Source organism: Nanorana parkeri, unplaced genomic scaffold, assembly GCF_000935625.1.
Source record: "Nanorana parkeri isolate BGI_ZX_2015 unplaced genomic scaffold, ASM93562v1 scaffold2208, whole genome shotgun sequence".
In the NCBI taxonomy this organism is placed as follows: Eukaryota; Metazoa; Chordata; class Amphibia; order Anura; family Dicroglossidae; genus Nanorana; species Nanorana parkeri.
The window spans coordinates 76,268-91,906 of NW_017308476.1; the positions used below are offsets into that span (position 1 = coordinate 76,268).

Here is a 15,639-nt window from a genome sequence, read left to right on the forward strand (position 1 = left end):
GGAGGGGCGGGTACAGCTGGCTCTGCCTCTAGATAGGCAGAGCCAGCTGTCACTCACGCAGCTGGGCGGATCCAGACATAATTGTCGGGATCCGCTTCAGCTGCGGCGTCTCAGTATACCGAGAGCAGTAGCTCGTGGTATACTGAGCCTAGGGTGACGGGAGTACGCTAGTTTGTGTCCTCCCGTTACCCTAAGGAGAACTATGGGGAAAAGCCTTAACCCCATAGTTCTCCTTTAAGTGCATAGGAAGTTTCAAGGACACAAGATTTCTAGTGAGATCAACAGGTATTTTCAGTACTTAATGGGTTTTTTTTTTTTCCATATAAATTTTTATTGAAGTTAAAATACAAGAAAGTGTCAAGGTAAATCAAGGCATATTCACAGTACTCCAATGTACATACAGTGTTATCGTTGCATTTATGAATCGTAACCTGTAATTCGGTGATATCCACCGCCGGGGGTTGACAAGCTGGCTAAGGTTACGCTTTCGGGCGTGCAGATGGTTATTCCCAGTAAGTATTACAAGTAAGTGGTTGAATATCAGATGTCACAGACCTCTTCCTGGGACGCCTGGTGTTAAGGGGGTACCTTGTCTGGTGCCCCTGAGAATATTAAACGTCGGCGAGCGATATCCCGAGTATTTTACATGCGCCGTGGGTTTATGGTATAGCGAGGTTACCCACCTGAGGAAGTGTTGGCCAAAACCCCATCGTCGTAACGTGGCGAAAAAGTAGGGCCAAGATACTGTATCGAATGCTTTCCTAATATCTAGGGTTAAAAGCATGGCAGGGGTGTGTTGTGCCCGGGCAATATGTGTAAGTAATGTGATTCGGCGGACATTGTCACCGGCTTGTCTACTGGGTATAAAACCGACCTGGTCTTGTGTCACTAGCTGCCCAATCACCCGGTTCAGTCTGTTTGCCAGGACCTTAGCAAGTAATTTTACGTCCACATTTAGTAATGATATAGGTCTAAAATTGGAACATTCAGACTGATCCGTATTCGGTTTGGGTAGCATGCAGATGGACGCAGAAAGAGAGTCTCGGTTCAATTTACCCCCTGAACGAATGCAATTGAAAGATGCGGTTAGAAGGGGTGCAATTTTGTTTTTAAAGGAGTCGTAGTAGGCTACAGTAAAGCCATCCGGGCCTGGTCTTTTCCCTTTGGAGAGCGATTTGATAGCTAGGAGAACCTCCTGCTCGGTGATAGGATCGTCCAATGCCTCCACTTGTGCAGGCATGAGGGAAGGGAGGTCAACTCCATTCAGGAATCCGTCTATATCAACTGTTGAGGATGGGTTGGGCTCCGAATAGAGGGATGAGAGGTGCTTATGGAAGAGGTCCAGAATGATGAGAGGATTACTAATGGGGGCTCCCGAAGTGGCGCGTAATCTAAAGGGTTTGAAGGAAGGGTCAAGAGATCGTAGTCTGTTTGCCAGTAAGGTGTCTGCTTTGTTTCCCTTAAGGTAAAATTTGTGGGCCGTGCGTTGTAATTGCTTGGCTGCATGGTCAGTCAATAATAGATTAAGAGCTTGACGAGCCGCATCAAGTTTAGCTCTATTAGACGGTGTAGGGGAGCAGGTAAAAGCTTGGGCACAGGAATAGTATTCCTGTTCTAAAGACGTCAGGCGTTTAAGCCTTTCCTTCTTTAGTTGGGATGCTAGTTGAATGATTTTTCTTCTAAGCACTGGTTTGTGGGCTTCCCATAATAAAGTTGGGGATATGTCTGGCGTCTGATTGAGTTCCATGTAGTCGGATAAGCATGACTCAATGGCGTTCTTAGTGGTAGGGTCAGATAATAGGGAATCATTCAAGGTCCATGTGAATGGCTTATTGTGGGGGGAAATACCTGAGAGAAGTAAGGTGACTGCAGAGTGGTCAGACCACGGTATGGGAAGAATTTTAGATTGCATGATAGAGGGGATTAGAGAGTGGGAGACGAGAATATGGTCTATTCTGGAGAAGACGTCATGTGGATGAGAGTAATGTGTGAAGTCTACCTTATGAGGATTCACCTCTCTCCAGCAATCAATGAGTGCATGAGTAGAGAGGATGTCACGGAATGCTTTGGCTGATGTCAAGTATGTTGGAGTATCTTTAGATCTGTCTTTATGGGGTAGGAGGACTAAATTTGAATCGCCACATAGGATGACCGTGCCCGTGCTGCTAGCCTGAATTTTTCCCATTAGACCTGTGAAAAAGGGGAGTTGGTCAGTGTTGGGGGCATAGTATGAGACTAGAGTGACTTCAGAATTATGTAAAAGACCCGTGAGTATTAAGTATCTGCCAAGGAGATCTCGGATTATGGAATGGCATATGAAGTTGGCTGAGCGGCGAAAGCCGATCAATACTCCCTTTCTCTTACAATTGTCGTTGGCCATGTATATGGTAGGGTATTGGGCGTGGAAATATTTAGGGCATGAGGACCTGGAGAAATCGGTCTCCTGCAGGCAGACAATGTCCGCATGAGAGGAGCGAAAGAATCGGAATGCTCGCGTTCTCTTGTTAGGGGAGTTAAGGCCCTGGACATTAAGGCTTAAAATTTTGATGGTCATGTCAATAGAGGTGGGGGAAGATGCCCCAGGAGTCTAATGAGGGGTGGATACGGGACCATATTTGAGCCATAACCAGGTCCTATCATGCAGCCTGGGAGATGGCGAGACAGAGAGGGCAGGAGGAAAGTGGAAGAAGGAAGAAATGAGAGAGAGGAGGACAGGAGGTAGGGGAGACGGTGGAAAACAGATCTGTGACATATTCTGGTAGGCCGCGAATACGCAGGTTTGAGCGGAGAGATCTGTTTTCCATATCTTCTAGCTTAGACAAAAGGGTCTTATTGTCATCTTTGAGAGTCTCCAATTCCTTCGCCTGAACCGCCAGATCACTTGTGAAGTCATCACATCTATCCTCCAGAGCCGCCGTACGGTGGCCTATTTCGCGGATCTCCTTTAAGAGGCGGTCAGTAATCTGCTTAGATGTTATATGTAAAGCTTTCTGTAGCATGGCTTCAAACTGATGTAACAGTGCTGAATGGGAGCGCTTCTGTTGGCGAGGATGTGTCTGTGTTCCATCTTCCATGTCGCTGCTCGAGGCTGAAGCAGTCTGTGAGGGGGTCGTGCGTGTGGCGGGAGCCGTCGCCATCTTGGCTGAGGCGCGGGCTAAGGCCTCCGCTATAGGTTTTCCCGTAGTTTTGATCTTTTGGCCGCTCTTAGATCTGGATTGCGACATGGCTGGCGCTGGGTGTCGTTCCGAGGGCAAGGTAAGTGAGTTTCGGCTAATGGGGAGCAGTTGGCTCCGTGCTTATGGGGTAATTGTCCGGAGGAGTCACGGAGCTGTCTCACTTACCGCCTGTCATCGGCAGCCGCGCGCATGCGCCCCCAGTACTTAATGTTTTAACCTCGAAAAAAAAGAAACTGAATGCGTCCACCACATCTAAGGACTGGTGAACTGCAAAATATATATTTTTTTATTTTTTGGTTTAGCAAAATTTTAAGGTGGTTTTGTAAGGTGTATTACGTTTCAAATGGCCTGTGAGGATAATGGAAGTTTTTTTGACCTGTTATTGTGTGAATAAAAACATAAATATATGTTTAAAAAAAAATGTGGTATCTGCAAAGAATATTGATTCATTCAAAAATCAATTAGATACCGTAAAATACAGGGGTACAGGTACCCTTAAATCCTAGACCACACAGGGACTCTTATATACATGCATGCACAACCACACACACACACACACACACACACACACACACACACACACACTTACACATAAAGGTTGAACTGGAAGGACCTGTGTCTTTTTTCAACCTCAAATACTATGTAACTATGAAAAATATATTGACAATAAAAGAACTGTATAGTCACTTTAGTTTAGTACAATGTATGTAAGTAATCAAAACAAAATGTGTTAATATTTAAAAATAAACTTGTGCCTTTGTCTAATTTGTCATTATATACAGTATGTACATTGAGGCAGCCATGTTTCTGTTAAAGTGTGACATAAGAGGCAGTAAAGCACAACCATGGTGTAGCACAACAAAGCTGGAACAAAGCCTGTCTGCCACCATGAACATATACCATTACAAATGATTACTGACACTGTACTACAACTAACCAAAAATACACTTGGAATATTCTTCCTGAGCCAACACAATACACAAGTTATCTGGAGGTAAGGTTGCCACCTTTTCTGTGGAATACCGGGCATCATGACTCATTTATTATTAATAATCTTGGCAACAAGTACCATTTTCTACCAGCCAAGTCAGTAAAATACTGGCCAGGTAGTCACTCTAGTTGAAGGTGTATTCCTTTAGTGCAATGTAGCATCACTGCAATATGCTAACACGTGCATGATGTGCTGCCAACACATACCTATAATAATCTAAATGATTGGAAGATGGAACGCAGCTGCGGAGACACGTAAACCACTCACGTACTCTGGCCCAGGAGTACGTGATGGCAAGGGTTAAATATTGCCAAGTAACCTCAGTGCATCATTGGTCAATCTTCCACCCTCTCTAAGCTTGCTATACCTATGGGGAACAACAGGTGTGTCAGGCAGTAATAGGGATATTCAGTCTCAACAATATCATTGGTTGGTTAACTTGTTTTAGTTCACACAGTTACTTTCCATATACCGATAATTATGTTCACTTCACACAACTTGGTACATCAATGAGACAGCTATTACTACAGTAATTCAGCAGGTGCAAAGAGTTCCAGTTTGTCACAATAGTCATGCATATAGGAATACTGTTTATAGTGCTTGCTTAGTATATGCCCATATATGCTCAGTGTTGTTGCATCCACAATTCCAGAAAGGTAATTTAAGTATTCAGCTAAAGCCCCAATGGGTATCTACCCAGAGGGGTATACTTGCAGTCCTTGGGAGTAGCTGGCGCTGGCTGTAGGGAGACCCGCACTTGACTGGCGTCCGCATGGAGTTGCTGGAACGCCAGTCAGTAGCACAGTCGCGGCTTACGACGGGGAAGGGGTGGGACGCACCTGACGTCATCGGCCCGGGGGCGGAGCTTTCGCTCGAGTCCGTGACTCGGAGCGGCGCCGTCCCCGGGATCCATTACAATACCAATGTATAGATGTGAAGCTGAACTTACCACCTCCCTACAGATATATTGTAAAGAAAAACTTCAGAGAGGTGGATGTCCATTTCTGGAAAGATGTCTATAAAGGTCATTCTAAAAATGACCACAGGTACAATTTTGTATGACAGAATATTTCTTAGTCAAACTATCACCTCCCTGAAAACGAAAAAAATGTCCTGGTAATGAAGGGTTATATACAGGCTGGTGCTCAAGTAGTTACGGTGAAAGAAGAGTTTTGAAATACAACATTAAACACAGATACAGAGAAATGACTGGGTGAAGCACTCAATACCAAAGTCCACCAGTAGATGGCGGCATCTTCTAACATATTGCAGTATTGTGTTATACGGGGTCATTATTAGAAAGATCTGGGAAAGTTTAAATATAAGTGATACCTTTTATTTACTAATTGCATATATATAGATCTATATAGATCTATATAGATCTCTATATAGATATATATATATAGATATAGCTATATCTATATATCAGACAAATTAATTTATAGTAATTGACCATAGGGCCATCCTTTTTATTTGTCATGCACAGTTTTGACATATTGTTGGGTTTTTACGTGTTGTGACGTAATTGTTAACTTGTATTGAGTTCCAGATCCTCTTGTGCTAGCAACTAGTCATCCGGAGCAGCTGCTTTTTGGGGTGAGGCACTGGACAACTTGGTGGGACATATTAGAGTGGTCCCCATAAAATGCAACTCAGAGCCAGACATGGTTGGGGCTTACCTTTCCAAACCACCATTGAACCCTGCCATTGATCCCTTAGTATTCTGGCAGGACAAGAGAGGTGTGTGGCCTGCTCTGTCTGAAGTTCCCCAGGAGCTCCTATACTGCCCCCAACCACAGTACAGGCTGAGCGGGTCTTTTCCATTACAGGAAATGATTTGTCTCCTCGGGAGTGCTCACAACTGGTCCTTCAGCTCAAGAAGCAGATGGCATTTCTAAAAATCAATTTGCCAAAGCTGGGATACCCCAATCTTAATTTGGATGTAGAATGAAAAATACATTTCACAAAATGACATCACCAATCCCTCCCTGGGCAAACAATAACATTAATTAAAAAACTCAAAAAAATTGAAAAATCACAAAAAAGAAACAAGTTTGTTGTTTGTATATTTTTTCTTTATTGAAGCTTTTCCAAGCAAACGGGAAATCCTGCCCTGCCTTCCTCCCTCCCTGGGCAAATAATTCATAAAAAAAAAAAAAATCCCCCCCAAAATGTAAAAAATATTTTAAAAAAGGAAAAAGTTTGTTATTTGTTTGTTGTTTGTTCATTTTTGGATTCATTGAAGTTTTTCCAAGCTGCCGATAAAAATCCTGCCCTACACACCTCACTCCCTGGCAAACTCTATAATGTATAAATAAAAAATGAAAAACCATAAAAAAACAAGAAAAAAATGTGTTGTTTGTTTCTTGTTTATATATTTTTGGATTATTTGAATCTTTCCAAGCTGCTGAAAAATCCTGCCCTAACTACCTTCCTCAGCAACTCTCTCCCGCTATCCTCCCTGGATGCCACAGTTGACCGTGCATTGACCCGGGACCTGATGGGTTCACTATTAAATATTACAAAACATTTCAAACCTTGCTAATACCCCAGCTTAGTAATTATTTTAATTCCTTATTTTAAGGTTTCCCCCCATTATCGACTTCATTGTATGCTCATATCTCTGTATTCCTTAAACCGGGCAAATATATTGACCTATATCGACCTATATCGCTTCTTAATACAGACATAAAGTTGTATGCAAAGATTCTAGCTAAGAGAATTAGCCGACTGATGCCCCAGTTGATCCTGCCGGATCAAACTGGTTTTATTCCAGGACGCGAGGCTAGAGACAGCACGCAACAAGCTATCTCTCTTATTCATTATGCCTCTTCCTCGATGCAACATACTATTCTATTATCTAGTGATGCTGAAAAGGCGTTCGACCGGGTTGACTGGGACTATCTGAGGGCTGTACTACAACATATAGGATTTGGTCCACGGCTTTTGACTGGTAATATGGCACTATATGCAGACCCTACGCATGTATTAGGATAAATGGGACTCTATCTGATGAATTTAGATTAGGTAATGGTACACGACAAGGATGTCCTCTTTCCCCGTTATTATTTGCCCTCTCATTGGTGCCGCTTCTCATTAATATCAGGCAAAATTTTTACATCACGGGAATAACGGTTAAGGGTAATGAACATAAGATGGCAGCTTATGCTGACGATATTTTGTTCTTTATACAAAAACCACAGTTATCATTACCTCCATTACTTCAGGAATTGGACATTTTTTGTAAAATATCTAATTTTTAGATTAATTTGTCCAAGTCAGAAATTTTGAATATCTCGACTCCATCTCATATTGTAACGACTATGCAGAAATCCTTCCCTTTTAGCTGGCAATCACATAAAATGAAATATTTAGGAATTTATTTAACCCCTAATATATCAAATCTCTACACTATTAATTATGTATCAGCACTATAAGACACGACACAATGAAATGGTTAAATCACCGTTCTTATATATCACTCACTGGCAGGGTAAACGCCATAAAAATGAATATACTACTGAGAATGTTATATTTATTTCAAACGGTACCAATACACTTACCTACTTTGTATTTAAGCACTTTAAAATCGGTTGTGGGCCGGTTCATTTGGAAGCGATCCACAGCCAGAATTTCACATAGAACTCTAACGCTGCCTAAAAATAAGGGCAGATTAGCACTACCAGATTTCACTATATATTATCAAGCAGTGGCACTTAATAGAATGTTAGATTGGCACTATCACACTAAAACCAAACCATGGGTATGACTAGAAAATTCACTATCAGGACAAAGCTTGTCGAGTGTATGTGTCAGGGACCCAGGAGGGCCGTTCCTTGTCAGGTTCGCAGGCGTGGGCATCGGGCACGGGTAGCTCCTCCTCCTCCTCCTGGCAGGGCATCTGATGCTGGTGTGGCCGGTGCGCATGCGCGGGTCGCGCGCCGGGTGTGCGGTACGCAAGCCGTGCGCACATGCCCGGAAGCGTGCGCATAGTGCGCCGGCACCATCCCACATCCCAGGTGCTACTCAGGCTGGGGGAGGACTTCAGCCTCACCAACTGCCCTCGGCCTTGGGATTGGCTCCTGACTGGGGAAGCTTCCTGGTTGCCCTGGCAGCCAGGGGGCAGTCCTGGGTTCCCTGTGTATATAAAGCTCGTCAGATCCTTGACACATTGCGGAGTTATTCTACCTTATGGTGAACACCCAGCTCCCTCCTGTGTACCTGTTATTTGATCTGACTTCCCGGCTACCGACCCTTTCGCTTGACCCTTCGACTAAGATTCTTGCTGCCCGCCACGACCCGGAACTGGACTTAACTACTCGATTTAGATTACCCTTTTGTGCTGCGCTTTTGGACATATTTTGTCCCTGCCAAGGGGTTCCACACCCGGCCCATCATCTCAGCCCTGACACATACAGAGTTTGGTCCCAACCCGAGCTCATACCTACCGTCTAAGAGAATCCTTCCAATTCCTGCTGTGCCTATAGGACAGGAATTAAAAGGGAGGTCTCTGTAAAGGGGCACAGATGGGTTTTAACCCATTCCCTACCCTATCCAAAGTGAAAGCAATCGGTATCGGTCCTGCAGCATCATCATGACCAATGGGGGGTGTTCCCCTTTGATACATGGAGATATAGACAATTACATAATTTCGTGTCTAAACTTCCGATACCAATACGCTCTGATAGAGAGCTCTTGCCAATGGAGAGATTGTTCTCTTTATCAGATTATCCGAATAATGGTATATCACGAATGTATTCAATTGTTCTTAATCTTAGTTCCCAATTATTTCCAAACTACCTCATGAGGTGGGAACAGGAACTTCAAATTAAATGGATTGACTTACGTAAACAACAAATCCTTAGGGCTCACGCTGTTTTGTCAATTAGTACGCTAGTGACAGATACAACATTCCGTTTCTTAGCTAGGTGGTATTATACACCAGATCGGATACATAAGATGCACCCATCTAAACCGATAGAATGTTGGCGGGGATGTGGGACAGCGGGTACTTACTTGCATATTTGGTGGTACTGTCCCAAACTTAAACTGTTTTGGACCCAAGAGGTTAATTATATTAAACAAATTACAAATATAACTATATCTAATAACCCAGTGGCGTGCCTTCTCCACGTAGCAGATGTACCCATGTCGAATTATAAAAGAACATTAGTTCTTATATGCCTTAATGCAGCTAAGGCCTTAATTCCAGTGCATTGGAATAAAATAACGGTGCCAACTATAAAAGAATGGTTTCAAAAAATAGAGTATTATAAATTAATGGAAGAGTTAACGGCTATTAAATATGAGCGACAGGACAAAAATGAATTTAAATGGAAATCATTGGTTATGTTTAAGCAAACATTAGACAATGTTGAGACTCTATGAATGTGTTTATGGTAGGCTAACACAGGACGAATTTTAAATTGAATAATAGATCATGAATGTTAAAGAAGAGTATGTAAGGAGATAATGTGATCCCCTACTTTGGCTCAAAAGTTTATTAGCTTTACGTAAATGTACAAGCAAGATATGCCTCCTATTTATTAACTTTTTCTTTATCTTTAGGTGGCTGACTAAATACTTTTTTGCCCAACTGTATATATATAAAAATATAGATTCAGTTGAGAGCAGTGAATGATTCAAGGAGTTTGGCACAAAATATTTTTACAAATTAAAGAATACCAAGAATATGAGCAGTAAGGAGATGCTCCTAAACAATATACCTCAACACATAGGTAAATGTGCTTTGCAGTGACAATCAGGGCTGCCATCAGAAACTTTGGGGCTCCTTGTTTGTTTGTTTCTTGTTTATATATTTTTTGATTCTTTGAATCTTTTCCAAGCTGCTGAGAAATCCTGCCCTAACTACCTTCCTCAGCAACTCTCTCCCGCCATCCTCCCTGGATGCCACAGTTGACTGTGCATTGACCCAGGACAATTTTTGCCCCCTATCTGAGGTTCCCGGCTTATGTTATGTTATTTTTGGTTACCGTATGTTATTTTTGGTAACGTTATGTTGATCTCCAATGGTTCTGAACGTTTAACACCCCAGAAAAGGAAAACAAAATGCAAATTGAAACAAAATGACACTTTTCTTGTGTGTTACATTTCTATTGACCAGCACAGGCTAAGATGACTAGTGCAGACCACCACGGTGTAAGATTATCAGAAGACAAAAAAAACCCAAAAATGTATGTTAATTTTGAATTGAAGAACCCCATCTAAATTGATCCAACCAAAACTTAAAAATTAGGATTGATCTGAACTGAGAAAACAAAAAAACTCGTATTAATCAGAACCAATACAAAAAATTTGAATCGATCCAAATTCCAAAAAAAAGAACCGGCTTGAATTTCAGATCCGAAATCCCCCTCAAAATTATAATTAATCCAAAAACAAACTAATTTTTGAGCCTTTTCATGTCTAATATTTTGTACACAATTCACATTTATATAGCACAGCTTATTTTTTTTAATTGCACCACACATGTTCTACTCTGAAAGAAATGTTGTTCATTGTACTGAGTTTTGCCCTGGAATGCAAGTGGGTCTGTGCAGGTTAACATTAATACAATGAACACTTTCTGCACTGTGCTGGAAGATCTAATTATCAGTTGTAAAATAGATTTGAACACTGTCTGTTCTAACAAAGGGTTAAAGATCTAGAAGCATTGTATGTTAATGAGAGGAAGCTGGTAGTTTTATGGGAACAGAAAGTGTGTCCTGTCACTTGGAAATTAAGAAACTTGCAAAAGCCTCCAACATGGAGACATCTAAAAAAAGTAAGAAATATGTTTTTTTCCCCATTATTTTTAGGTTTGCTTTGAGAATTGGAATACATAAAAAACATACAGAAGGATTTTCTCAAACTTGTCTGCAAAAGATATAATGTGCAACTGTACAAAATTGTGCATCATGACAAGAGCCCACCAAGCACCCAGCAGTGTAATTTCCATTTATGCACTCTGGACCTTTGTAATAAAGTGCAGTAAGTACATTTCCTACAGTAACAGGTTGTAGCCCCAAATAATGTATCAATTATCTAATTGTCTGCTGTGGGATATAGAAACACTTTTCTATACTTTATATGACAATTCTCATGATCAATCACAACCCTTTTATCATACAAATTTACTATCATTAGTGTTATAGATTTCATCACATAAATATATATCATATTATTATTTTAGAAAAGAGGAAGGAGGTTTTTGTACGGCTCTGAATCACTGTGTGAGAGGGGTGGAGTGATACTGCTGACAGTAATAAGTTCCTTCATCATCTTCAGTCACTCCAGTAATTGTTAACTTGTATTGAGTCCCAGATCCTGAACCACTGAACCTGCCCGGGATCCCAGATTCAAGAGTAAATGCCTTATAGATGAGAAGCCTTGGAGGTTGGTGGGGCTTCTGTTGGTACCAGGCTAACCAGGTAGCACTGCCGGTGATGCCAGAACTAGATGTACATGTGATGGTGACTGTCTGTCTGTCCCGGGGACACAGAGATAGAATCCGGAGTCTGAGTCATCACAATCTGTCCACAGGATCCTGAGGATGGAAAGAGACATACTGAATATTGATAAATGTCTGTATATCTTCCTAGCAATGCTGATGTGTGTATTTATTGTACAATGTATAGATGTATGTGCAGAGGATGATGGAAGGAGCCTCATCTCTCACCCTGAATAGAAATGAAGATGACGGCCAGCAGATAACTGTGAGAAAGCATCTTGATGTTTGTGGAGTGTCAGATACAAAGTAGAAGATGTCTCCTGTACAATGAGATATATAGAGAGAGTGACAGGGGAGATGTTACACCCCACACACTGTGTATGCAAATACCAGGAGATGGAAATTCTGTGGTCGGCTGTCACCTGTCACATAAATATAGATTCAGTTGAGTGCAGTGAACGAATTAAGACGTTTCGCACAAATTAATAATATAGATTAAAGAACACCGAGAATATGAGCCAAATGGAGATGCCCCTAAACAATGTGCATTAACACATAGGTAAATGTGCTTTGCAGTGACATTTACAATGAATGGCACCCCAAAATACTCAGTATGTATGCATTACAATAGAATGCACCTACACTATAACAATCCACAATGCACCAATTGTTAACTGTGCTGCTCTGCAGAAAACAAATTGTAAATCAGGCTGAATGGTCTGACCTAACACAGCACACCTAAATGCACAATACAAGTGGGTTAATGCAATGCATGGTGTGAATAGGCCCTTAATGACTATAGCTTGATAAAGAAGGCTTGACCACACATGTGACAACAAACCTTCTAATGTAGAGGTATATGCAGACCTTGGCCACAAAGTCTAAAAAAATCCCCCCACATACAAAAAAATCATTGCACACCCAATTTTCTCATATTGTATACCTCTGCAGAATTGCACGCCTTACTCACAAACCTCATCGCCATTTACTATCCTTTCTATTTACCGCATTGTGACATTGAACCCCCTGTCGTCTTTGCACTTGATTAGAACTACAAATGCCCCCCCCCATCTTTATTACATAGGGGAAGGTGTTCTGTAATCCTTAGAACACATAAGGGAAATCTAATATGTTGTTTGCGGTTTTAGTTAAGTGCACAGAAAGTTTCAAGGGTACAAGATTTCTAGCAGGATCTACAGATATTTTCAGTACTTGCTGTCAATGTTTTAACCTTGAAAAAAGAAAATGAATGCGGCCACCACATCTAAGGACTTTTGAACTGCAAAATATTACATTTTTATTTTTAGGTGTAGCAATACTTTAAGGTGGTTTTGTAAGGTGTATTAGGTTTCAAATGTTCTCTTTGGAGGTTAGGAGATTAAAGGTGGACATGATTTTCTTGTATAAACTGTTCAATTGTGACAGCAACATTGTTAACAAACTGTTTACGGTTAGCTCCGTAACAAAGACCAGAGGGCACCACCAAAAATTGGTGGAAAAAAAATTTCAACACACAGGGCGCAGGGGGTTCTTCACAGTTAGCACGGTTGAGGTCTGGAACTCAGCGGTTAAGGCCCCCCATCCTCAAATACTATGTAACTATGTAACTATGAGGGTAACGGAAGGTCTTTGGACCTGTTATTGTGTGAATAAAAAAATAAATATAAAATACATTCACATTAAAAGATCTGTATAGTCACTTCAGTTTAGTACAATGTATGTTAATAATTATAACAAAATGTGTTGATATTTAAAAATAAACTTGTGCCTTTGTCTAATTTGTCATTATATATGTACATTGAGGCAGCCATGTCTCTGTTAAAGTGTGACATAAGAGGCAGTAACCACTCAGAGCCGCTGCTCCAAAAATGGAGGTTGGGTGCAGCAGGTGTAAGCGGGTAGCTTCCGACAAAATATCAGTAAACGATGGACACTAACACTCCAAAGCAAGTTCAGTACGTGTTTATTAACGTACTAGTTGCAAGTAGAACACTCTATACAAGGTTTTGGGGTCTCACAGGATCCCCTTTATCAGGCAAACAAATAACCTGTTTGCCTGATGAAGGGGATCTTGGGAGACCCCAAAACCTTGTATCGAGTGTTCTACTTGCAACTAGTACGTTAATAAACACGTACTGAACTTACTTTGGAGTGCCGGTGTCCATCCTTTACTGATAAGAGGCAATAAAGCACAACCATTGTGTAGCACAACAAAGCTGGAACAAAGCCTGTATAGGAGTAAATATGTCTGCCACCATGAACATATACCATTACAAATGATTACTGCCAAAACACCAAAACCAACCAAAAATACACTTCCAATATTTCTCCTGTACCAACACAATACATTGCAGTTATCTGGAGGTGAGGTTGCCACCTTTTCTGTGGAATACAGGGCCCCATGACTACGGACGGTCAGCCGGTTCGAATAGAACATCGGCCGTTCGCCGACCGCCGAACTTTGTGGGATGTTTGCGGTCTGTTTGACCACGCAACATCCCATACTGCAAAGAGCCCTCCGAAGCTCTAATTGGTTAAAGTCTTGCACCTGACTTCCATTTTCTGGAAGTTTTTTTTAATAAAAGACTTGTCAAAAACATGTCTTTTGTTTTGGTTTTTTTCCAATTAAAGGATTTTATCAAAAGTCTGGAGTTTTTAATAACTATTTTATGTAACTCTTTAGTGAATGGGTAGCGGTACAAGTACCCCTTACTCATTCACAAGGGAGGGGGGCAGCATATGGGTGCCCCCTTAATTAAAGGGGTACCCCAATGCAAATACGCCCCCTTGCCCGCAGACCCCCACAATCACCGGGTCAGGATTGTGGGGACGAGGCCCCCTTACCCATTGGCATGGGGACACCTTCTCAGTGCCGAGGGCATGTGGCCTGGTTTTGGAAGGGAGTGGGGGGCACTCGCTCGCACCCCCCCCCTTTTCCGGCCCTGCCAGGCCTATGCTCGGATCATGGGTCTGGTATGGAAGGGGGAGCCCTACGCTTTTTTATTTTTTTTTAAATGTTTCCTCCTGACATTTCTACCAGACTTAAAGGGTCTGGTATTGTTTGAGAGGGGGAACTGCACACTTTAAGAGTAAAAAAAACAAAAATCATTTTTTTTTTTTTTAGAAATGTCAGTTTTGCTGCAGCAGGTTCCATTCATCGTACAGATCCGCCACGTCACAGGCAGGTTAAGGGGACCCCCCAGACACGATATTTGAAGTAATTTTTTATTTTTATTCTTATTCTTTAAGTCAGGGGTGTCAAACTCAATTTAATCGAGAGCCGTATCAACATTATGGTTGCCCTCAAAGGGCCTGTAAGACTATGTAGATATATCTAATCTTTATCATAATTGCCTCTGCATTGGATTATCACTGGTTTTAATAATAACTTAATACCTAGATCTGAAAGTAGAAGTTAGAGTTGCCACCTTTTCTTTCATCGAAACCCGAACACTCTAGCGACGTACAGAAATTTTTTGGGGGGAGAATGAGTTGCGGCTTATTCATATGTAAATAGCACCACCCATTAATATGTAAATATCACAGTCAAGACTATTTTCAGTGGGGCCAGTAGCCCTGTCTGCCTGACATCATGTGTCCAGGTTTCAGCTGCCATGAAACCCGGACACAGCATTCAAAACCCGGACTGTCCGGGTGAATCCCTGACAGGTGGCAACCCCTGTAGAAGTCTAGGAAATGGCCTGGTGGGACGGATTCGGCCCCTGGGCCTTGAGTTTGACACATGTGCTTTATATGATGTTAAAATCACTACTCATTTAAAAAATGTTTTTTTGTTTGTTTGTTTTTGTCATTGATTCCTGTCCCCCCCAGGGCAGTACCTGGACTCCCATACGCCTTTTATGGCCAATAACTTGCATATAATCCCTCTTAAAGGGGACAATCATTTTCAAAAGTTCGACCCCCATTGACTTGCATTAGGTTCGAGTTCGTACGAACCGAAAACGGGGGTGTTCAGCCCATCACTACTCATGACTCATTTACTATTAATAATCTTGGCAACT

General features: G+C 41.7%; 1 pseudogene; it reads right to left on the minus strand.

Moving 5' to 3' along the window:
• Positions 1 to 11,392: 11,392 nt before the first annotated feature.
• Positions 11,393 to 11,921, minus strand: LOC108801072 (annotated as a pseudogene).
• Between the last annotated feature and the right edge of the window lie 3,718 nt (positions 11,922 to 15,639).